We start from the raw sequence: 25,685 nt of genomic DNA, 5'->3' as shown, positions 1-25,685 counted from the left end.
GACATTGAGGGATTGGCCCTTCTGCTCTGCGCTTTGTCTCATGAATTCTTCAGGCCGTCTCCTCGGCAGATGGAATATACATCACCTGATCAATATATTCATGACTCGCTGTGTACATCCACGAGTGCAGCGACGGGACTCGCAGCACTCACTGTGACTCCTCTGGTTGTATAGAAGTCTATGCTTCACGTGTTAAAGCTGCATTCTCTCTCCTGACCACCAGGGGGCGACTCCTCTCGTTGTATAGAAGTCTATGCTTCATGTGTTAAAGCTGCATTCTCTCTCCTGACCACCAGGGGGCGACTCCTCTGGTTGTATAGAAGTCATGCTTCATGTGTTAAAGCTGCATTCTCTCTCCTGACCACCAGGGGGCGACTCCTCTGGTTGTATAGAAGTCTATGCTTCACGTGTTAAAGCTGCATTCTCTCTCCTGACCACCAGGGGGCGACTCCTCTGGTTGTATAGAAGTCTGTACTTCATGTGTTAAAGCTGCATTCTCTCTTCTGACCACCAGGGGGCGACTCCTCTGGTTGTATAGAAGTCTATGCTTCACGTGTTAAAGCTGCATTCTCTCTCCTGACCACCAGGGGGCGACTCCTCTGGTTGTATAGAAGTCTATGCTTCATGTGTTAAAGCTGCATTCTCTCTCCTGACCACCAGGGGGCGACTCCTCTGGTTGTATAGAAGTCTATGCTTCATGTGTTAAAGCTGCATTCTCTCTCCTGACCACCAGGGGGCGACTCCTCTGGTTGTATAGAAGTCTATATGAGTGACTCTACTTCTCTCTTTAAGTATTCCCTCAGTAAACGTTGTAAACATGAGTTTATGTCTTGATCTCTAGTTGGAACAACGCGTTTGCAAACATCAGTAAGTCACTTAACTTAAAGTGTTTCCTGTTTATCCTTTTCAACACTTAATAATTGAACACCGGCATTTTGTCAGCTGTTACTTAACGTACATATTTAACTCTATAAAATACTTTAATGGCGATGCGTCGTGAAAAAAGGAAACACAAAAAGGCTTCTTAGTAGAAACTTGCTGCTCCACAAATGCCGTGTGGAGTGTAATGTCTCGTTATGGGCCCGGCGGTGCCGCGTTTTAATTTATCCGTGAGAGCTGATGGCTCGTGTGTGTGTGTGTGTGTTTTTTGTCTCTCGTGCAGACGCACAATAAACACAGGCGGCGGGCGAGATCCCCGACGCTCGCGGTATAAATCCAGTTAAATGCCAGTAAGTTAGAGTAATAAATGTGTTTGACTCAAATCCTATTTCATCAGCGCGTTCTTGGGCTTTTTTATTCATATTGCCGTGACGTTAAACAGGGCGTGGTGCGAGCGTGGAGGAGGTCGCCGCTTTTCGGGGTGATCAGGCCGACGCCCACTCTGACCCGCCGTGAACTTGAGCGGCCATTTTTTTATTTTTTTTTCCACGCCGATTTGTTGGCGAAGGATTTTGCTTCCAGATTGATCCGCAGTGAGAAGCAATTATCTGAGAAAACATAATAGAGAACCAAATGACAGACGGTTTAAAAAAAAAGAGGGAGGGAGGGAGGGAGGAAATGGAGAGAATAGATGAATGAGAGCGCATTGTGCTGGCCGTCTTCCCAGCAGAGATCGATCAGCAGAACGAGAGAGAGCTTCACTATTTCCTCTGTCGCTGGAATGAGACCGGCTAATAATGGAGAGCAGTCATCATCTCCCACTTGTTCCCTCCCTCCCTCCTCCCTCTTTCCTCCCTCCTTTCTTTCTTTCTTTGTCGTCATTCCATTAATTTTTTTCCGGGAAAACAATCGCGGCCTCGTCGGAGGGCCGCGGCGCCTCCCACCGCGAGCTGACATTTGAAAAACAAACGATTTAGAGGGAGAAGTGGACGAAACACTGAGTCACGACATCCGGGGGGAGCCGACGCACACACACACACTCACACACACACACACACACACACACACACACACACACTCTCACGCACACACACGCACACGCACACACACGCACAGACACACACTCACGCACAGACACACAATCACACACACATGCACACACACTCATAATCACTCACACTCTCACACACACCCACACTCTCACACACACTCACACTCTCACACACTCTCACACTCTCACACACACTCACACTCTCACACACTCACACTCTCACACACACTCACACTCTCACACACTCTCTCTCACACTCACACTCACACTCACACACACACACACACATAAGTGGTACACAGCGGTGCGTCCTCACCAGAAACAATGGAGGGATCCATGAGGCCGTAACTCAACTGTCCAATCAGGCGTCTCCCTGCCTCCCTTCTGGCTCCGCCCCCTTCTGGCTCCGCCTCCCGGCGGCTGTACCTGCTGCACCGCAACGAGCTCAGCGACCTTTTCCTCGGTTCTGCCACTCGACGCCTCGTCCGTCACTCGGCCCAAAGCACGATGACCTCATTCAGGACGCCGAGAGGCCAAATGTTTGCTCCTCGTCATTTACCCGAGTGTTTTCTTTAGAGAGAGTGTGTGTGTGTGTGTGTGTGTGTGTGTGTCTTTTCTTTCAGCGCTGGTGTTGAAGGTGAGCCTTTATGTTTCCTTCTTTTCCTTTTTTTTAAAATTCTTTTTTGAAGCGCTCAGATAATTGTCCTATTTTAAACCCTGCAGCTCTGGCTGTTACATCACGATCATACATGTTTCTACGAGCTTCATCTTTTATTCAAACCAGCAGCGCTTCTTTTTTTTTTCCCCCCATGCATCGACTTTCTTAAAGTCTGATCTGCCGATGTCTGATTTACTTTCTTTCTAAGAACATGTTTGTCACGTTTCTGGGCGCTGCGAGTCTTGAAAAAACGACCAAAGATTTGTCTAATGGAGAATAAATAAGCTTTCTGATCATCTCCGGTAGCATTTCGGTAGCATTTCGGTGTCACATCTGGTGTGTTCCCAATGAAAGACGTCGACTCTCCAGCTGCTAATTGCTCCTCTGTGTTGTCCAGCCAGCGGCGATCATCACAGCGCTTCAGCCCTCGTGTGTGTTCTTCATCGTTCGGCGGCAGCCGTCGCGGGAATCGATCCCCCACCCCGCTGTGACGCTCGTACACAAGCACAGCGTGCACTGACGGTGGAGCGTTACCTTCAGGTTCCTCGTTGGAAAATCAACACGGGAAGAAACGCAGAAGAAAAAACACCAATTTGGAGCGTCACAAATGCCGCGAAAGTGACACCGAAAGCTGTGAAGAGAAGCAAAAAGACGAGTTCAGGCCACAAGATTCAGAAAAAGATTGTGGTTTCGGTTAAAATATGTACGAATAATAAGTGTATAAGTGTTTGTTTCACACAGGACACGAACAGCGGTTTCCCAGGTGAAAGTCCTGTGTTTGTTAGCTGTGAGGGAATTAAGCTACGCTGCATGTCTTCGTACTGTGCATCCAATTTGGTCTCAAGAATCGTGGATTTTCTCTGGTTGTTATTATCAAATATTAATTTCCTTTTATCGTGACTTCGCTACTTTATTCTCACGACTCTCGGCACTCGACGTCAGCGTCTTCAAACGCGTTAGCGGACGATTCTGAAGCTGCTCGTGGTCGTGTTGTCCATCAGCTGACAACGTAAACTCATGATGAAGATGCTACACTGCAGCGCCAACGCGTGTGTGTGTGTGTGTGTCGGTGTGTGTTGTTGATGTGTGTGTTGATGTGTCCGCCGTCCTGTCGGAGAGAGAACCAGCTGTCATTCAGACAATGAGATCACAACGGGGGAAGTGGCAGCGGCATGTGACACATCGTGTCAGCTGACGGCTCGCAGGCCGGCTGCCAGCCGGAGGACGAGCGCTGTCGACGGGGAGGAAGACTCTTAACCCACCACCCTCTTCCTCACCTCCTTCCATTTGAAGGATCCCAATCTCACGCTCCTCCTCCTCCTCCTGTCGTCTCCTCAGATCTTTACAGCTATGTGTCATCACTCCTCTTCTTAATCTCATCACCCCGCCATTAAAAGACTAATTTGGATCAACTTTTTTTCTTAAACAGTTTTTTTTCCCGGACTCCATTGATCTCCTCTTTTCTCTCAATTCCCTTCGTACTTCCTCCTCTCCTTCCTCATGTGTGTGTGTGTGAGCGCACAACCAGATTGCTATCTGGAGCACAGCGAGGGGTCATTAAAATTCAACAACCTTGCACAATAACTTTAAAGCGGCTGCTTTTTAATAAAACACTAATGAGGAGTGTTTTCTCATCCGCCGCTTGTTTCTCTTTCCGTTTGCAAATGAACAATTGGGAAATGTGGTACGTCGCCGTCGTTCCAAGCATTTTTCTTTTTGCATGGATTTAAATGTACAAATTTTTACCTCTTAGACAACGGTGCATTTAGTGAAGCAGCCAAATTAAATTATCGGCCCCATCGCTTTGTCACATATTGACTCGTTTGGCCTGAATCACTTTCAAGTACAAATGTGGAAGCAACGGTTTGAAAAATGAACGTTTTATCCCGTCGCTGCGACTCGCTGGCTCGTCGTGCTACTTTTCAGACGATGTTCCGCTACGTGACACAAATGTAACACAAATGTCCCTCTTCCCACTGCAAATACCACTTTTTATATCAATGAAAGAGCCGCTTACATACAGCCGTCGCTGCTTCTCTGGACCTGCAGCGGCCTGGGAACGTCTTTTCATTTCTTTGCTAGCAGCGGCCTTAGCAGTGGCGTTAACAGAGGACACTAGCAGCGGGCGATGGCAGCGGACGCTAGCAGCGGGCGCTAGCAGCGGGCGCTAGCAGCGGGCGAAGGCAGCGGACGCTAGCAGTGGAAGCTAGCAGCGGGCGATGGCAGCAGAAGCTAGTAGCGGGCGAAGGCAGCGGGCGCTAGCAGTGGAAGCTAGCAGCGGGCGAAGGCAGCGGGCGATGGCGGCAGCGCAAACAACCACTAATGCTACTTAAGGAAAGTTGTTGTGCACTTGTTCGGTCTTTCATTGCAGTCGGTTTCATCGCTCCAGTGTGTATTCATGTATTTCTGTGTGTGTGTCTTCCGCTGTGTTGGTGCTTAATGTGTGACTTTGTGGACATTTGTTACACTGACTGTTATAATCAAAAAGGCTCTCGCCGGTGCTACAGACCTCAGCTCTTTATCTATTACGCAAATAACCTTTTTAATGCCTCGTAAACGCCTGATTAATGGTTTCAAATACTGCTGCTTGTGTATTAATTAGGATGTGAAGCGGAGTGAACGGACGAAGGCGAAGAGAGCTTCCAGTCGAAGGGACCTTTTTGTCGTCAGCGTTCTGTTTCATACTCATCTATAATATATTATAATCTATAATGCGCATTCATGGGCTCCTTTCTTTGACGTAGAGGCACGAGTAAATGGTTCTGCTTTGTTTGCAAAGCATTTAATTTCACTCCCACGTGGGAGGATAATCTTCAACTGTGATGACACGTTTTGATCACGGCGGCACAGCTGCTCAGTCGACACAAAATCGGTATCTTTCAAGGTAAAACGTGGCCGTATATTGGACTTTTTATCACCTTCTGCCAGAGTTGGATGGTGTGTGTGTGTGTGTGTGTGAGAACGCTTGAGTTGCAGTACAACATCTGCTGCTGACAAAGTGTTTCTAACTTGTTGATGGACTCTCGCCGGCCGGTCCGGACGTTTTCCAGAAGAGACTTTGACGTCTTCATTGCAACGGACAGGAGGAGAGTGGAGAAGAGGAGGGAGAGGATAATAAAAAAAAGAGCAGAGATGCGAAGACGGATGCGTCCCGCGTAAGATGCATGACATTTTAAAATGCATTGTCGCACACGGGGGCGAAAGAGACGTATCGAATCAGATTCACGCTACGAGCTGATTCCATCTGCAGAGCTGCAGAGTCATTTCTCTAAGTGGCGTTCCCGGAAGCCATCGCGTAAACGACAACGGATGGACACGCAAACAATACAAACATATGCATACAGGCAGGCGCACAGCGGGCTGAACGGTACAAACTGTCTAGCTAATCGTGTGTGTGTGTGTGTGTGTGTGTGTGTGTGTGTGTAGGAGGGGGGGGAGGGGGGGGCATGTATGAGTATCCATGTGCAAGACAGTCTCTTGCTGCCGGGCTTCTGTGCGAGCGGCGAGTTTGGGAATCACTTAACTTCTGTCACTAGCTGTTATGTCTCTCCCAGCCGGAGGGACGGGGGAGGAGGAGGATGAAGAGGAAGAGGAGGAGGAGGAGGGGGAGACAGCGGGTGAAGGAAAGGAGAACGGCAACCGGGGAGAGGAAGGTTTCATAAAATCATACTCATCTCACTGATTTACCGTTAAAAAAAGTCAGGTTATAAGCCGCCACTACCTTTGGTGGATGTCCCCGCTAGCTCCTCGCTGTAGCCAGCTAGCACTGCTGCTAGCTCCCCCGCTGGCGCTGCTGCTAGCTCCTCACTAGCTCCCAAACAAGCACCGAAGGTAGCGGGACCAGCCCCGGCTCGTCGCGGGGGAGCTAGCAGCAGCGTTAGCAGCAGCGCTAGCTTGCTACAGTGGTAGCGGCTCGCAATTTGACTTTTCTTTCTTTCTCGCCGTCTCTTTGCCTCACTTTGACTCGCGCTTGACTTTTGTTCGTCCATCTGCTTCGATTACTGTCCTGAAAGTCGAGGGGCGCATTTAAAATGTTTTGAGCTCAACTCAGCAGCCCGAGGCAGGGTTAAACACGCCGTCCGCTCCCGCTTGCCCCCCGATCACACTGGATCCGTGTCATGTTTTGATGGAACCGCAGCTTTTAAACATTTTGGACACGCTGCAGCTCAACGCTTGGCATGTAGGATGCGTGGCCTACATACTCACACCCACACACACACGCACACACACACACACCGTCGCATACAAGGCCGGCCGTCTGTCGCTCCTCCGTCCCTGCGTCACGTCTTCCTCGCACCCTGAAAAGGTCAGGGCTCCTCGCCTCGTCAGATGGCGTTTATTCACCGCCGCTCTCCCGCTCAGACCTCGTTCTCGCCTTGTCAGAGCGGCTGAACGTCGCTCTCCTCCATCAAGAGATCACGTCCTCAGGATTCCTCCCTCGTGAGCGCCTCCCACCCACACCTCCGGATGCTTTTCTCCTCTTTTCATGTTTCCTTCGTTTACACGTTACGCATAAATACATGCGAGCTGGTTTTTTTCTTCTCATCCTCGCTGTTTATCCGTCTGTTTTTTTTTTCTTCTTTCTGATTTGCTTGCAGGTGCGGAGAAGAAAAGCATGTGATGAGATTCCCCCTTTTTTTTTTTCAAATCCCGTCATTATCTTGACTCTGAGCTTCAGCCTCTCTCCGGCGCTGCCGCGGCGTTATCTGATTGCACACAGAAAATTCCTTGATGCCGCCTCTGCAAATTGGTTTGCCAGACGCCGAGCACATGAAGAAGAAAGAGAGAGGAAATGGTATCGCTGGCAATTAACGTCACCTCTTTACACGGGCTACTTAAAATCCTTTACACGCAAAAAAAAGCTGCTCGTTTCCCTCTCGTGGGGGTCTCCCACTCCTTTTTAAATCCTCACCGAAATAGCTTTTGAATTCCCGCGTCGCGGCGGCGAGGCACCGAGGGTTTTTTTTTGCCGGCTGGTGTCGGGGCGCATTAAAAAAAAAAAGTCTGGCGGCGTGGGCTAATTTAAACGAACGTAAATGTGTGTTTTTTTTTTTTTTTTTTTTTTGCCAAATAGCCCAAAGCTATGCAGTCAAGACGGATTAGAATTGGAGGCTGACGTGTTAAAAAAAAAAATTGTCAGATGTGTTACAGGAAAAAAAGCAGAGAGCTGCACGTGGCCCTTTAATTACCCGCCTCGTGGAAAAAAAAGATTTGAAAATTAACGGTTTGTGGTCGCCGGCGGCCGTAATGGCCGTCATTAATTCTTGTCTGCTTTGCCGTCGTGGTCCTTCGGCTCCTGTTGTCCTTAAAAAGCGGAGGCCAGTGTGTGTGTGTGCGCGTGTGTGTGTGTGTGTGTGTGTGGCACGTTTGGGCTTTTTCAGTCCTGCCGTCCAGCCAATTAGAGCGGCAGCAGCTTGTCTTTGGGGCCCGGTGGAGCGTGTCTCTGGTTCTGGTCCTGACCCCCAGCACCACTCCCACGCTGCCGCTGCTGCTGCTGCCACTGCTGCTGCCACTGCTGCTGCCACTGCTGCTGCCGCTCCCTGGCCTTTCGCTGGAAACCGAGGATCCGTTGCGACCGCCCGGCGCTGCACAGGTCCATGTGTCAAGTGTGAGGCGCCACCGGGGGCCTCGCTGACCTCCCATGCAGAAGATTTCCTCTAAGCTTCCAGAGTGAGTTACATGAAACGGCGTGTGTGTGTGTGTGTGTGTGTGTGTGTGTGTGTGTGTGTGTGTGTGTGTGTGTGTGTGTGTGTGTGTGTGTTGATCACCCAGAGTCAGAGCTAACACTGCAGGGGAGGGATATAATATGAAAAAAGCGAGAGGACGGCGGGTTCCTCGCCACCCTTTGTCATTAAAAAAAAAGAAAACATGGCGAGAGAGAGAGAGCGAGGAGCTGCAGGAGAAAGCGAGAGCGACGGCTGTAAAAGAGTTTTTGTTTTTTTTCGAAAATGCCAAACGCTAAACTGAGACACATTTAAGTCTGGTTTATTGACGCGGCGGATTTCGAAGGCACTCTCGAGGCTGCGAGAGTTCCCTTTCAACCCGCGGCGCCGCCGGATCACAGGGCCCAGACTCCCCGGGGAGCCGACGCTTTATCAAACCGCCACCTCGGCTTACGGATCGAAAATAGAAAGAGCGAAGGATTTTTGTATTTTTGTCGTGAACAAAACGGCCTTTTTTTCTTCTCTTCCTGGAAATAAACGTCTTCTCCGTGGGCGTCTCCCTCCCTCTCTTTTTCCTGTGGGGAGTCGTGTGGGTCAAGCTACTCGAGGGAAAGTAGTCCCCTCTTCACCCGACGCCAAAAAGCCTGAATTAGAACGGAGGGGAAGTCGGCCAGCAGATCGTGTGTGAGCAGCCGGCTGTCAGAGGATATAGGGAATCCATGAGGGTGGAGGGTGGGAGGTGGAGGGGGGAGGGGCTCACACACAACCTCAATTACAGCCTCGCACTGACAGCCAACCCACCCAGTCATCAGCGGGCCGACTCTCCCGCCCCCGCTCTGGCTCCAGACATCCCTTTTTTACCTGCGGCGCCGCGGCTAACCGCCGCTATCTGAAGGCTGGAGCGCCGGCTCGCGCTGCGCGAGCAGCCGTAACCGCTTTTTCCACCGTGTCGGGAGAAAAAAACTCAGTCTGACGTGTCGCGCGGAGCCTGAAACGGGGAAACATGAAATGTTTTGACGCGAAGGGAAAAAGGAACGTGGTTTGACTTCTGAATATGTGTGGAGCTCATGCACATTTCATGCAAGACGCTAACGTATTAAAGCTTGAATAGTGTTTGAATGCGACGTTTTAACCTCGAGGGTCGTCTAATAATCACAAAAGACACAAGCGTTGACGTGTTATGAAGTAATTCAGTCTAAAAAAACTTGTTTTTCGGTTTTAGAAAATGCAAAAATGACCTACAAGCGACGTGCTTCCAGGCGAGTGTGAGGACCAATGAGATCGCAGGAACTCAAAAACACCAATACTGATCAGAAAAAAGGGGGTGGGGCTTATAATACCACTATTTAAGTAGCAGGGAATTGCACCTTTAACCTGTCTAAAAATAAATGACAGCATGCTGATGTGAAAAGGTCACACACACACACAACCAACATGAACACAACTGTTATAGTTGGTTCAATATGGAGGATGATGATTTATGTTGGGTGTTTTTCTGTCTTTGTCTGATTGTTCGTGTACTTATTTGACTTATTTGTTGTTGTTTTTTGTTGTCTAGTAATGTTTAACTTTATTGAAAGAAAGAACCAACCAATAATTTACCGACTGCAGCGACCGCGTCGTTGGTATTCTGAACTTATGTCAGAGTCAGTGAACGCTCCTGACTTCAGCTGCCCCATATCTCCTGTATTGAATCCTTTTGGGGATCCATATTAGAAAGCCTATCGCTTCTTTAACGGCGTCGGCAGCCGAGTTGAAAGACCTGCATAACGCTGAGGAACGGGGAGAAATAACGAGCGCTGTTAACGACGTGTCGCCCGAGGGGGCGGAGAAGAAATGGTTCAGTGTGAAAAACGTCGTTGAAAAAAAAAGAAAAAGGGGGAGGTCGGGTAATTTATGTTGTTTTGAGACGTTAATATTGATATTGTAGTTCTCATTCAATCGCGTTAATAGGCAATTTAAATGGATGGTGATACTGTGTGAGGCCGGATAGAATGTTTGCAGCTTTTATAGAGCTTTGGTTGCAGAGTCAAAGTGTAATTTATATCGGATTTTTAAACTCAAAGTTGCTCAAAGTAATTAAATATACAACTCAGAAAGACGAATTACATATGACTCCTACCACGGGCCTGGACGCCAGGCTGTATAGAAGAAGTGTCACCCATCAGTTTGTGGACTTTGTGGAAGCCTCAAACTCGCCTTTTTTTTTTTTTTGCAAGACTTCTGTACAACCAGAGGAGTCGCCCCCTGGTGGTCAGGAGAGAGAATGCAGCTTTAACACATGAAGCATAGACTTCTATACAACCAGAGGAGTCGCCTCACCAACCTCGACTCCAAGAAGATGCATGGATTACCGTGTGTGTGTGTGTGTGTGTGTGTGTGTGTGTGTGTGTGTGTGTACACAACATCAGTAACACTCCAGTGGACGTTCTCGCCACACGCCCCTCGTGTCCTCTCACCTCCATCGCGCTTCACTTCCTTTCACTCCGTCTTCCTTTCGTCCTCGGCACACTTTGATCCTCTCCTCGAGTCTCTGTTGCGGTTATCTCAACCACACAAAAGAAATATACAAAAAGACCACACACACACACACACATATATATATATATATATATATATATATATATATATATATATATATATATATATATATATATATATATATATATATATACACATAGACTCTCGTGTCTATTCACAGGTTCTTTTCTGATATACATCTCGCTTCTCTCTTACTCTTTTCCTACTCTCTTTGTCTTTTTATGTTCTCTCTCTCTCTGTCCGTCTGTGACCACGCTCTCTCCGTCTCCGGCTCCCTGAAGCCCTAATCAAGGCTCTCGGATGAGAGGGAAGGGAGCGCCGAGGCTCCCGGTCTGTCCACTAATAGGGCAAAAGGTTAGGAGTCTGTCAGCCGTGGCCGAGAGAAGACTTCTGTCTCCAGCTCGAGGCTTCTTCTTTCCCACCACCGGAGTGGGGGGGGGGGACACCGAGGTGCTAATGCGGACGCCGCGGCGCGGCTACGGGCTAACTGCTCGCCGCGAAAACGCCGTTTGGACGCGTTCAGGGAGACGGAACAAAATGTTTATTTTGGAATCGCATAAACAGGATTCTTCTTGTTTTTTCCTCTCTCTCTCTCTCTCTCCGTTCCTGCGTCTCCTCCCCCACGTTGCCGTGACTTAAACTCAGGTGATTTGAATATGTAGATGTGGAGGCATGAATGATTAATTGGGGAGATGCAGATGGGGGGGGGGGGGGTTCAGCTCCTCTACGCGGGGATGGAATGACTGCAGCTGCTTTGCATAGATCTTAACCTTCGACCTTCAGGTGTCACCTGGACCGCAGAGTCCACCACGAAGGTGTAAAAGTCACGGAAGAGACCAAACCGTCAAGAAGACGACGTCCCAAATGTTCCCCGTCACGTCGCCGTCGTGTCGGCGCGTCAACAAACGTGCGACGCTGATGCATGGGCCCCGGCCCGCCGGCCGACACGTTACATATGTGTTACACACGCGGCGGTCGGAGCGATCGATCATTTTTTTCCGGAGGCCCGACCGGTTTGATTTTCTCTCCTCGCTTAATTGGACACGAGGGGACGAGCGAAGGGAGACGGCCCGAGACGCGACCACGCTGCCCTTTAGGCGTGGCAGGAAACAGATCATCCCGCTGAACCCATATCGCTAATTACAGGAGTGTAAGAAAGCACACGTGATTTATATATTCATATATATATATATATTAGGGCTGGTCAAAGTTGGATTTTTCACTGATTCATCGCATGATTTTTCTTATGCGGCAAATTCAATAATGAAGTAAAAACTAGTGTATTGCATGCTTTTATTTTAAAGTAATGTTGTATATAAGAGGCACTCTGGAGCAACAGCAAGTTAACATACATACATATATAGTTTATGAATCAGCTACCAGAAGAAACATTAGTATTTTATCAGGGAACAACATGAGCAGTCGTCAGTAAGGGTCCCTGTGAGGGACAAACCATCTTTAGAGTAAGCAGCAGACTGAACAAGGGCAAAAGAAGGAGTGACTTGTCCCTAACAGGCACCCTTACTTATATGTATATCAGTAGGGAGGGAAAAAGTAAATGTGTGAATGGAACGACTGATGTGTAAAAATACTTTTATCTCCGTATAGTTTTCCCATTAGCGCTTCCATCAAGCTCCACGAGAGGTTATTTCATCTTCAATAACAATGTCGATGTTTAATCTCGTACCCGCTGGATGCCGAACACAATCGTCACCGCCGTCGAAGAGGAACCTTATGTTAGAAGTCTAATGTAGACCACTGGAAGACCCCCCCCCCCCTCCAAACAGAGAGTAATTGAAATGTAGTCAACGTTAAGTTGAATTTGATCGCCTTCAAACTGTGATCGCATTTGCATATTTTTAATTAAACGTCTGGCTGTGTGTTTTTTTTCCTCTCCAACATATAAACTCTTCACCTCCTGCATTGTGGCGTCAACTAAGTAACGTTCGGCACCGACTTGTCTGGATATGTTTGTCTTGTTTATTCCTGTTTTTAAGATTGAAAAACATTTTTCTGCCCCTCTGAGAAAACTTGGAGCGCTGCTGGACTGTGTGTGTGTGTGTGTGTGTCTGTGTGTTTGAAGCGCATCTTCCTGTTATGTGCAGTACATTTACATACCTCCTCTCTGCAAACATCTCTCTGCATGTGCACGTCGTTCCCCTTGACCAATCACACCTTTGCAGAACGGTTGCCATGCCAGCCTTATAGCCTCCGCCTCTGCAGAGTGTGTGTTGTGTGTGTGTGTATATATATATATATATATGTGTGTGTGTGTGTGTGTGTGTATACATTCTCGCATTGCCGGAGGAAGGAAGTCAGCGGTGAAAAGGGTTCCTGTGAGCCGGAGGAGGAGACATTCATTGGAGGATCCCGCCGGTGTGATTGGCGGCTCTGACGGCGGCGAAGAGCCGTCACTTCAGATTAGTTTCCAATCATTCTCAATCAATCAATACTCGGCGTCAGTAGCTCGCCGTTTAGCGTACATGTTGCCACGGCCACGGAACGGTCAAAGTGGCGGCCATTTTGTATTTTTACGCGCGCCAATGCAAATGTAGTTGCCGAACCTCTGCATGAACTAAACACGCTTACTTAAAGTTGCACAAATTTAAGTGACAGCACTGGGTGCAAAATAGTGAGCCAAATAGCGGCCTTAAGGGGCTAGCTAGTTAGCTGGCTAGCTTGCTATTTCTACAGTGTAGTAACAGGAAGCTAGCTGTAACAGCCAAAATTAGCCAAACGGCAACAGCGCTAGGTCTGAACGTCTTACTCCCAGTCGCTCTGGAGAGGGAACAGCTAAGCTAGCTAACTAGCGGAGAGCAAGCTAGTAAGCTAGCTGCGTCTGCTGTCCTTCTAACTCACTTTAACAACAATCACTGATTTCTTTTGACGAGTCGAACAACCATAAAATACAGTGAAGTGAGTCCTTTACCGTTTCATGCTCCATGTCTTCAGAAGGTGTGTGTGTGTGTGTGTGTGTGTGTGTGTGTGTTCTGTGTGCAAGCCTTTTATTAGTTTTTGTCTCATTTTGAATCGTTTCCTCCTAAAAAATTCATTTTCTCAATTAAGTTTCAAAGAGAACATATTTTCAGGCGCATTTAAAACACGCCCTTAACACATATTATATATATTTTTTAAAAACACAAATCATCTGGCAGGGGTTTAGCAAAAGATCAAGTTTTAGCTTAAAATAAGTTGCGTATAAGTGTATAATTAGTCTCCATCCATCACGACTTCCTTTCAACTGATGCAGACTTTGTCAGAAGGTTATTGAGTTATTATTTCATATTATTGTGAAATCTATATTTCACCGTCTCAGGAAGGGGCGGGCCTGGTGGTGAACTCTTTTCCGCTGTACAAACGGGACACAAACCCATTTAAACCGGAACCAGCTTATTTCCACTGTTCCAGACAATTTGGTCTCATTAATAAACTTCGATATCCAGGAGAGAAAAATCTATTTTCCCTCCGAAGAAAAAGTAATTTTGGATTCGGTTTCATTGGACGGGAACGTCGTTCCAGCTTTATTTTCTGTGCACACATTTGTGCTTGTGGTTATGTGTTTATCTATATCTGCCGTGCGTGTGTGTGTGTGTGATTGTGTGCATGCATGTGAGAGCCAGGGGCTCGGTATGGGGTGCAGAGGAGGAGACACATTTCCCTTCATTCTATTTTCTTGCCATGTGAGACATGAGATGAGGAAGTGATGCTCGTTTAGATTATTTAGATTCATCCCACATTCATTCCCAAAGACCCACATTTTTTTTCTAGCTTTCTCCCCCCGTCCTCAATTTGCTTCCCAAATGGACAAACTGGTGTACATGCGAGTGTTGAACACACACACAGACGCACACACACACACACACACACAGACGCACACACATAATGGATGTCAAAAAGAATTGTTTGGTTTTCTCCCCGAGGCAGCTGGGAGACGAATACTTAATCACACAGACGCAAGCGGAGAAAGAAAGCACACCGACAAAACGACACACACACACGCACACACACACACATAGACACACACACACATACAGGGAAGTGAGAGTATGGGGGAAGAATGTACAATTACTTGCATGTCCGGTTAGTGCTGTAAAGGAAAAGCACCGGAGCAGTGTGTGTGTAGCGTAGTGTGTGTGTGTGTGTGTGTGTGTGTGTGGGGCACAGGGGGCAGCGTGGGGTCAATTAGTATTCATAAAAGACAAATGAATTCATAGCTGCGGCCTAATACCAATTACTTTTGATCACCTAATCAATTAGAGTTGGTTAGGGCTACTGTAGCTAAATAGAAAATTAAGTGCGACATTCACCATCGGCGTCCAGATGACTTTCCATCAGCCGGCACATCGGACAAGTTAATTTCCTCATCAAGGTGGAGAATGGAAGGATATTCCCCCGCCTGGGCGGAAATGACACACACACATATGCAGCCACACACACACACACACACACGCAGCCACACACAGGCCCTTTATTAAATATCCCCGTGGCCCCTTAATAGACAAATAGCATCTGATTCTATCAAGCAGAGTATAGAGAAGGAGGTGGAGAGCGAGGGAAGTAGGGGGTAGGAGGGGTGGGGGAGAAAATTAATGGAGTCCTCGGCGGCGGAGAGAATATGCAGCACTGAGAGACGGAGTAAACGAGTAATTCAGAACTGATTGATTGTATAAGAGAGAGTGAGAAGTGGAGAACGAGTGAGAGTGCAAAAAGAGGGGGAGATGTAGAGGAGCGTAGATTGCAAGAGAGGTGGAGCGATTGTAAGCGAGGGGAAGAAACTGGAAGGTAGAGATGTGATAGATGGAGAGAGGGGGGGGGAGGAGGGGGGAGAGGTGAAGTGGCAGTCGCTCCTCCAAACCTCCGCTGGATGGTTATTAAGCCGGCGCTCCTCTCCGCGCCGTCGGCCTGCTGTTACGCCGGCTTTTTTATTTTTTTCTTCCCATTTCCTAACCTAGTTTAAGTTCAGCCATCGCCTCGGGGCTTGTGGGAAAAAGGAGTGGCAGCAATATCGGGTCGAGCCCCGGGGAGGGAGGGAGGGGGGGAGGGAGGGAGGAGCCCGGCGGTTGGTATTCACAAGGTGTCGGGAGGCGGAGAGGCGGAGAGGGAGATGTCTGGAGGGAGGGAGACGACGGCTCGAGGTCCAGACTTCAACTTCTGGTTGTGCTGCATGTGTCTTTTAACAATATGCTCTGCAGAATGATTCAATACACACGACACTCTCTCTCCGCTTCTGCCAAATATGTTTTATAGAGCGCCGTCCTCTCATGGCGGAGGAGTTGTAGAGGGAGGTCAGAGGTCACCAAAACACTTCGTTAAGTGTTAGCAATCTTTTTGGGGGCGGCTATTGTCAGCCAGGCTCATCCAAGTGGAGAACTCTGCTTCTGAAAAGTGAAGCCATTGCTGAAGGGCCTTAAAGCTGCATTCTCTCTCCTGGCCACCAGGGGGCGACTCCTCTGGTTGTATAGAAGTCTATGCTTCATGTGTTAAAGCTGGATTCTCTCTCCTGACCACCAGGGGTGACTCCTCTGGTTGTATAGAAGTCTATGCTTCATGTGTTAAAGCTGCATTCTCTCTCCTGAACACCGGGGGCGACTCCTCTGGTTGTATAGAAGTCTATGCTTCATGTGTTAAAGCTGCATTCTCTCTCCTGACCACCAGGGGGCGACTCCTCTGGTTGTGTAGAAGTCTATGCTTCATGTGTGAAGTTAAAGCTGACGCCGACCATATCACAGCAGAAGGGAAGCGTGCAACTAGCTAATGTTACAGCTAGCTAACGTTAAAACTCCACCAAGGAGGCCGGCATTAATATTTACATCTGGTGCTGTCACATGCACGAGCCTCACGTCTAGGTGCATGTGCACGCTTCCTCCGATGGTACAGTGGGGAGGAAAGAGCCCAGTGCTATCTAGTTCCATTACATATAAATAATCTAGATGCGCTACAAGTAAGAGCAAAAGTGTGCAATCCGTCCATTAGCTTCACAGAGCTGCTAGCATGGCTGCAGCCGCTCACAGCGGTTCAATATTTAACCAAGACGGCTACCTCTTTGCACGCACGCATGCATTTATCTGATCCGACGAAGCCGTGTGTGCGAGCGCAGCTGGTTAATGTATGCCACCGAGGCGACGGCGGCGCTCCGTTTCATCACTTCCTGCTCCGCAATATGCGGATTGGATCTCGACACTCGCGCCACGCGTGTCGAGCGTGCGGATCACATCCCCGGGACGGGAGCGAACGTGCGAATCCATCTTCATTCCTGCACATTTGGTTTTCTCTCTCTCTGCCCTCCACGTCTTGCCCTCTCTCTCTCTCTCTCTCTCTCTCTCTAATTTGTCTCCCTCCCTTCTTCCACGTCTTCGAGGCCAATGGCCTTGCACGCCGCAGTATTGATGTGGACGGTTAGTTAGCTCTTCCTCCACATATAGTCCTTCCTGCCTAATTAGTGTCGAAGGAGAAGCGCCTGCCACTGTGTGTGTGTGTGTGTGTGTGTGTGTGTGTGTGTGTGTGTGTGTGTGTGTGTGTGTGTGTGTCCTGGCCTCTGCTCTCTTATCTCACAGCTCTCATTAACCAGGCTTTTGTTTTCCTTAGCTTCATTAGCATTCCCACGACGGCGGCTGTTACCTCAGCGCGAGGCTAAATGCTAGGCTAAACGCTCGCCGTGAGGCGTCGCTCTGCCCCGTTCCATTACCACCGGCCTGTTTACACTGTCCAAGTGTTGATAAGTGCAGTGACACGGCTTTCACCCTAATAGCTCTCTGGCAGCGGGTCGACACGTCGAGTGTTTGCTTTTCGCCGCTCCGTCTTGAAATAGCGGAGAGACGGATCGTCTGTCGCTGCAGAATATGTTAGCCCGGCCTCCACCTTTTGGGTGAATCCACTTGTCTGCACTCCTGGCTACTCTATTAACATGAAGGCGGCGTCTGCACACACACACACACACACACACACACACACACACACGTTCTCCTCCAGGACAGGACTGTAATATCACTCCCTGCCTGCAATGCAGAGAGGCAGCGGGGAATGAGAACAAGCAGGAAGAAGCACCGGGAGGGTGGAGGATCCAGGGACAGGCGGAGGGAGGGGGAGGGCAGTAGAAGAAGGGGTGGGGAGGTGGAGAGAAAGGATGGGGAGATAGAGGCAGTAGAAGAAAGGATGTGTGAAGGTGGAGGTAGTAGAAGAAGGGATGGTGGTGGAGGCAGTAGAAAAAGGATGGGAGGTGGAGGCAGAAGAAGGGATGGAGGAGGTGGAGGCACATGAAGAAGGGATGGAGGAGGTGGAGGCACATGAAGAAGGGATGGAGGAGGTGGAGGCACATGATGAAGGGATGGAGGTGTTGCCATCCAAAAAAACACCTCAAAAAATGAATAAATTGCAATGAGCGTCCATGAGGCCGAGCTGTGTTGCACTGTAGCTCGATGCTACGCTGTGATTGGCCAGGCTGCGTTTTTCAAGGGGGCGGGACTTAACCAAGGGTCAACGGGGAGCGAGGGGGAGGTCAACAGCTCCATGGAAGTAAAAACACGACGTCAGCTGCGATGAACTTGTGAGCTCCTCACAATCGAAGCGCCGGAGCTTCTCCAGACTCACCGCTCAGCGCTAATAAAAACATATCGGGGAGGAATCTGCTGTCGAAGGCGACGATTCCTCAGCGATTCCTCGGCGATTCCTCGGCGGGCTCCATCGTTCATGATGCAACGCGGCCGCCAGACGCGTGCTTTGAGTTCCCGTCTGCTCCGCCAGAGCAACATTACTCAGCGCTATGAAGTGCGGCGAGACAGACGTGAGTAATTATGAAGAAAGCTGTCAAAGAAAAGCAAAAAATCCATCCATCCTTCCAGCCTTCATCCTCCTCTTCCTCGCTCCGCCTCGCTGTGCGCCGCCCACTGACCCGTCCGTCAGCGGCCCGCTGCTCACACACCCTCGCTGGAGCTAAAGTGGTCATTATTCACAGCTTAGGCCGCGCTGTGCGAGTGTGTGTGCGAGTGTGTGTGCGAGTGTGTGTGCTCACGTGCGCTCAGACACGCAATTAGCATAGCGATTAGCATAACTATTTTACATGCTAACCCCCCCTATCTGGGGACCCCTACGGTCAGACCTGACAGCGCGCTCAGTGAAGGGAAATATATGCATTTCCATCAAGGACTCCTTCTCCTCCTGAGGTGGAAATATGAGTACGAGAAGGAGGGAACAGCTTTTTCAGCCATTTTCTGTCTCACATTTCAGTCATTTTCGCCGGTTACGCTGTAGTTTCACGCCCGAAAGACATAAATAATAAATCGTAAACTAAATAAGCGGCAGGGGAAAAACCTTGAAAGCATTTAAAGCATTTGAACTATATATATACTAACTATATATATATATATATATATATATATATATATATATATATATATATATATAGTTAGTATATATATATATATATATATATATATATATATATATATATATATCCACCTGTGATTAGCTGATGCTAATTGATTAGCTGATGCTAATCACAACGAGGTTCAATCACGACGCGTTCAAGCTCCACTCAGTAAAGACGACTATCGGGGTGAAAGTAAATTATGACGCTATAACTTGAAATTTGTGATAAATGTAATATTTTTGGGCAGGAAACTTGAAGGAAATTTAATTGAATTTGATTTAATTTTAATGAAAGCAAATTTCTAAATTAAAAAAAAATGCATTTTTAACATTGACTGTGAGGTTATTTTTTTCAATTTTTTTTTCTTAAAGAAAATCAGCAAAAATCAGAATCAGCAGCTCAAACTATGAAAACAAAACAAAAACAAATCAATCAAAATTTGACAGGAAAATAAAAATCTCTAATGAATAAATATTTCACCCCGTTTGCTTCGTCTCTTGTCTCAGCTCCTCCTCCTCCTCCCTCTCAGCGCCATGTCATGTTTATCTCCGTATCCGTTTGCCCTTTTTGTCCACAATACGTCCCCAAGGACACACACACACACACACACACACACACACACACACACACACACACACACACACACACACGGAGCACAAAGTGGAAATAGACCAACGTTATTTCAACAACACGGTCAGTGACCCTCTAAAGAGGTTCCCTACTGCGGCTGTATACACATAACCTTAATAATTCACTCACACACACACACACACACACACACACACACACACACACACACACAAAGAAGAGGTGTAAATAATTTACAGAGAGAGACGTCTGGCCCCCAGCATGCATCAGTAAGTTTAAGTGATGTTTCATCGCTTCGTTACTCGATACGCTCAAATATTCTCGATAATGTCTTTGCTTCAGGAAATAGGAAACATATGTTTTCAAGAAGATGTGTTCTTCGGCTTTCCAGAATATTCCCGAAAAATATCCCACCAGTAGGATTGTATTTCCCCCCCCCCCAAAAAAATCTTCAAATTTTCCACAAACGTCCTTCTTATGCTGCGTTCACAGCAAAAGCGTTACGAATTTGACACGGGAGTAGATTCCATGCAAAGCCAATGTTCCAACTCCAGGATAAGCCACGCCCCCTTTCAGGCGTGAGTGACATTCCCAACGCGTTTGTTGCGAACGCAACATAATTGTCGAGCGAGTGAACGGATGCCGGTGAACGCGACGCGAATATTTCACAACGCTTTGGGTGTGAACGCAGCGTGGAGCTTCAGGACGAGCCGATCAGAATGTGTGGGTCAAAGGTCACTGTGACCTCACAAAACGGGTTTTTTGGAGCCATGAATCCGGTGTTCTTAAAGCACCACGACCGCTGATCTCACATCCCTCACATGGCAAAATAAACGTAGTATTTAAGCTGCGAGTGGAAACCTTCAGGATATATTTATGAATGAAACGTTTGTGGACTCAGGAGCTGAAGAGATTTCTGCTCATTTACAGGAAATGACCTTTAGACGCATCCTGTGAAACGACTGAACCAGGAACACGAGTTTCTGTGCTTCACCTTTTCTGAAATGTTGCGTGTAAACATGCAAATGAGGCGTTTCATAACCACAACGTTGTCGAGTTCAGGAGGAATCTACCGACCCAAAGAGACAAAAGTATCGACATAAACACATATTTTAAATGTTTACTTTGCACTAGCCTGAAAGAAGACGTGTTATAGAAGCAAAATACAATAAAGTAGGTAAAATATATGAAGTATACTTCATACGTGTAGATGTGTAAAGTATACTTCTTCTCGGTGGAGCTCATGAAGAGCATCAGGACTGAACCAAAGAGAAGTTAAAGTTCCTCGCGGTGACTTTAAAGATCCATTTTGTCCTCAAATGATGAAGTGTTCGTTCCTTTGTGCTGAAAGAACGACGGCATGAAACATGAAGGAACTCAGAGAGAGAGAGAGAGAGAGAGAGAGAGAGAGAGAGAGAGAGAGAGAGAGAGAGAGAGAGAGAGAGAGAGAGAGAGAGAGGAGGTGAAGAAGAAAAAGAATTACACTTGAAAATCTGAGAGAAACAACAGAACTCCACTGAGCTATTATCCTCTCTCTCTCTCTCTCTCTCTCTCTCTCTCTCTCTCTCTCTCTCTCTCTCTCTCTCTCTCTTCATCCTTCAACATCCTCCGTCTCTCAGAAAGAGATCCAGAAACAGATTTTATTCATTAGCAGAGATGAGACACACACACACACACACACACACACACACACACACACCAGTGGAACCTGATTACCGTCTGGTGATGATGATGGTGGTGGTGATGATGATGATGATGATGAAGATGTCTCTTTACTTCCTGACATCTAATTGAAATAATTGTGTGATCACTTTAAAACGCCGGCAGGACGAGTAGAGGGAGGAAGGAGAGAGAGGAAGGAGAAAGAGGAAGGAGAGAGGAAGAAGAGAGAGGAAGGAGAGGGAGGAAGGAGAGGGAGGAAGGATAGAGGAAGGAGAGAGGAAGGAGAGAGAGGAAGGAGAGAGGAAGGAGAGAGAGGAAGGAGAGAGGAAGGAGAGAGGAAAGAGAAAGAGGAAGGAGAGAGGAAGAAGAGAGAGGAAGGAGAGAGAGGAAGGAGAGAGAGGAAGGAGGGGGAGGAAGGAGAGGGAGGAAGGAAAGAGAGAAAAGAGAGAGGAAGGAGAAAGGAAGGAGAGAGGAAGGAGAGCAAGGAAGAAGAAAGAGGAAGGAGAGAGAGGAAGGAGAGAGAGGAAGGAGAGAGAGGAAGGAGAGAGAGGAAGGAGGCGGAGTTTAATTTAATTTTTCCAGATGCGTCTGATTCCATCTAATAAGTCTTAAAAAGGCGCAGTTCAAGTGGGGGATGAATGGCAGGTGATGGTGGAGGGCTGATGGTGGAGGGCTAATGGTGGAGGGCTGATGGGTGGAGGGCTGATGGGTGGAGGGCTGATGGGTGGAGGGCTGATGGGTGGAGGGCTGCGGTTTAGCACCATGCACACACACTACCACAGGGTGAGGGCACCTTTAGAGGGATGGAAGGAAGGAAGGAAGGAAGGAAGGAAGGATGTATACTTATTGTATCCCCTTTATAGATCAAGTTAATTGTATGTATACTTATTTTAAGGATGAATACTAAAGGAAGGAAGGAAGACGAGGGAAGGAAGAAAGAAAAGAGGGAAGGAATGAAGGGTGAAAGGGACACACACACACACACACACACACACACACACACACACACACACACACACACACACACACACTCTCTCACTCTTGTGCCACACAGCTCTGCGCGGCATCAGTATGCTGGAGGCTCTGTGTCTCCAGCTCTCTCCCTCCCTTCATCCACCTCTCCTTTATCGCCCCCTCTCACTCCTCCATCACTCTCTCCAGGCTCTCTTGGCTCTGCCACTCCCTCTTTTCTCAGTCTCTCCCTTCCTTCCTTCCTTCCTTCCTTCCTTCCTTCTTCTTCCACGTGTAACTCAGAGGTCTGAACCCGGCTGCATGTTCGTCTCTTTGCTGTTTTCCTCGCCTCCTCCCTCGTTCCACTTCACCTCTCACCGGTCTCCCTCCTCCTCCGCCTCCTTTTCGCGTCACCGCCGGCGGTGATTTCAGGTTTTTCTGGGTCCCCCGAGTGGAGAAAACAGCGTGCTAAGCTAATTATACCGTTAGCATCCCGCCACATGGGCTAATGTTGTGTCTTCCTCCTCTTCTGACTGTTGTGTTGAAACCACGGGGACGGAGTAATTAATCGCCCTGCTGATGACTGTCATCATCCAGGGGTGTGTGTGTGTGTGTGTGTGTGTGTGTGTGTGTGTGTGTGTGTGTGTGCGCGTGTGTGTGTGTGTGTGTGTGTGTGTGTGTGTGTGTGTGTGCTGGTCTCAGCGGGTGTCTGATGGGAGGGTGCTCAAGTGTGGAGGACTCATCATGGGTTATTAGGAGCATGCAGGGGGGCCATGAAGCGTGAGAGATGGAGGGATGAAGAGAGAGAGAGAGAGAGAGAGAGAGAGAGAGAGAGAGAGAGACTCATTGACTTCAAGCTCCTCCAATATTTTAATTTTTCTCGCATTTTTCTCTATTGTTTCACTTAAAATTGCAACATCACAGGACGAGATATCTTGACGTCTTCTTGTCCGCGGTGCGGGTCAGGCTCTTGAAATGCACTTCCTCCTTACACTTCCACAATGCAACTCTGCAGCATCTCTTGTCAGACCCTCGGTCTCCTCGCCAGAGCTGAGATGATCTCACAAGTCTGTCTCGAAACGCTTCACTAGAAACTGAAAATAATCTGCCTGCTTCTGTCGCTGAAACTGTGTGAAAGTAATGAGGGTGACTCCTCTGGTTGTATAGAAGTCTATGCTTCATGTGGTAAAGCTGCATTCTCTCTCCTGGCCACCAGGGGGCGACTCCTCTGGTTGTATAGAAGTCTATATAAGTGACTCTACTTCTCTCTTGATGTATTCCCTCAGTAAACATTGTAAACATGAGTTTATGTCTCAATCTCTAGTTTCTAGTCTTCTTCTATACAGCATGATGTTCATTTAGTACATTATGGTCTGTTAGAGTCAAACAGACCATAAAGCAGGGGACGCTTTAGGGGCGGGGCTACCAGGTGATTGACAGGTCTCTACATTGACTGCGATGACATCACACAAAATAAAAATCTACTCACCGTCAAAAGAAACGTTTGTGGAAAGAATGAATGAACGGTATCATGTGGCACTTTGTGGCAGGCGTCAAACGGGCCGATACACACACACACACACACACACACACACACACACACACACGTAGTACATGCATACAGTACACACACTGGTCTGTTCATTTCCTGCAGAGCATCCTGGCAGCGCATGAAGGCCGATAAGGAAACAGGATAAGCATCTCGACAGCCCCGTGCAGCGTGATTTATTCATCTCATATTCTCCTCGCCTGTAATGAACGCTGCAGTTTATATTTAATATTCTTCTTCTGTTTTTTTCTTCTTCTCTCTCACATGATTGCAACATGATTACGAGGGTAGGACACATGGCGGGTGAGAGAGAGAGAGAGAGAGAGAGAGCGAGAGAGAGAGAGAGAGAGAGAGAGAGAGAGAGAGAGAGAGAGAGAGGTGAAAGCCCACGTTGTGTAAATTGCATTGTTAATACTGTTTGTGCTTACCAGTAATGCTAATGTGACGCTTAACTAATTTAAATTGAAAACAAAATTAGATAGAAAGAGACAATTAAAGGGGGAGAACGCGAGATGACTGGAGACGGGGGGGAGGAAGGGGGGAGGAAGGGGGGAGACGCAGCATCACCATACGAGAGGCTGCTGACACAGTTTGTTGAACACACAATGCACCTCCAGCTTTATCTCCGTCGCCGTAAAGAAGCAGATTTTTGTTGTTTTTACATTCAGAAAACACAACGAGTAGCGACACGGTGTTTGCAGGATTGTGTACTTGTAGAGGAAACACATAAATATTTCTTAACGGTGAGATAAAAGGGACTCAGATTGCACATCGCACGATAACACGACCCTGGAAATGTTGTTGTGCTTCATAATTGGAGGCTTTAATAAGCCAGCTGAGAGGTGTTGCACTCCTTCACACAGCCACGGAGACGCCGGCTGCTTTTTAAACAAATTGTGCAATTGTTGTTGTTGTTGTGTGAAAGCACACGAGCAGCTGAGACTTGAGCGGAGAGCGTTGCCGTCTGAAGGGGCTAAGTTGCGTTCGGGTTCGTATTAATAATGTAATTTAATAATAACGCCGTTAACGGCCCTCAGGGTCACGTCTCTGAACGCTGCTTTTCTTTCCAAGGTTTCAGGTTTTATGACTCAACTCTCGGGCAAAACAACCGATGCGAGCTAAAAAAAACACCGGCTAACGGAACTTTCTTCTCTAACACACCGCCGCCGTTTTTGGTTATGATCAAAAATATCTTTTAAACGTGTTTTTTTATGCAGATATACATTTTTTCCCAAGGTTTTGCTGATAAAACACATACAATAAACACAAGTATTGGAATGAATTTTCGTGTTAGGATGGTTCTTTTGTCTCGTTAGCGGTGAAGTGTTGGCAGTATTCTGTGATTAATTTGTCATTAAGATGAATTTCATAGAGAACTTTTAGCCATAAACTGTCTCTGAAATCAGACTTCCACACAGAGGAACTTATTCTGTCAAACCAGCGAGACCGTGACCAAAAAAAGTCCCGTAAATGGATCTCTAGAGGAGTCGAGGAGTCGAGGAGTCGAGGAGTCGAGCGGCCGTGACTTTTCTACCTGAGCCTTCAGTTCCTCGGCTGTTTCCTTTTTAAAATCAACACACGACTGAGACGCGCGTCGTTGTGGTCGTGGTGTCGTAACGGGGCTGATGGAGAAGTTAATTAGAGGCCAGGTCAGTCATCTCCACCTCCTGACCCACTTCCCCCCCTCCCCCCTCCTCCCTCCTTCCTCCCCCCTCCTCCTCCTCCTCCTCCCCCCTCATCTGTCACTCACAGCCTCTGCTAATGAGCTTATTCTGAGC

The sequence above is a fragment of the Clinocottus analis genome, unplaced genomic scaffold (assembly GCF_023055335.1).
Source record: "Clinocottus analis isolate CAN_PGR_092001 unplaced genomic scaffold, fCliAna1.0.p SCAF_28, whole genome shotgun sequence".
Taxonomy (NCBI): Eukaryota; Metazoa; Chordata; class Actinopteri; order Perciformes; family Cottidae; genus Clinocottus; species Clinocottus analis.
This window is presented reverse-complemented; position numbering follows the sequence as displayed.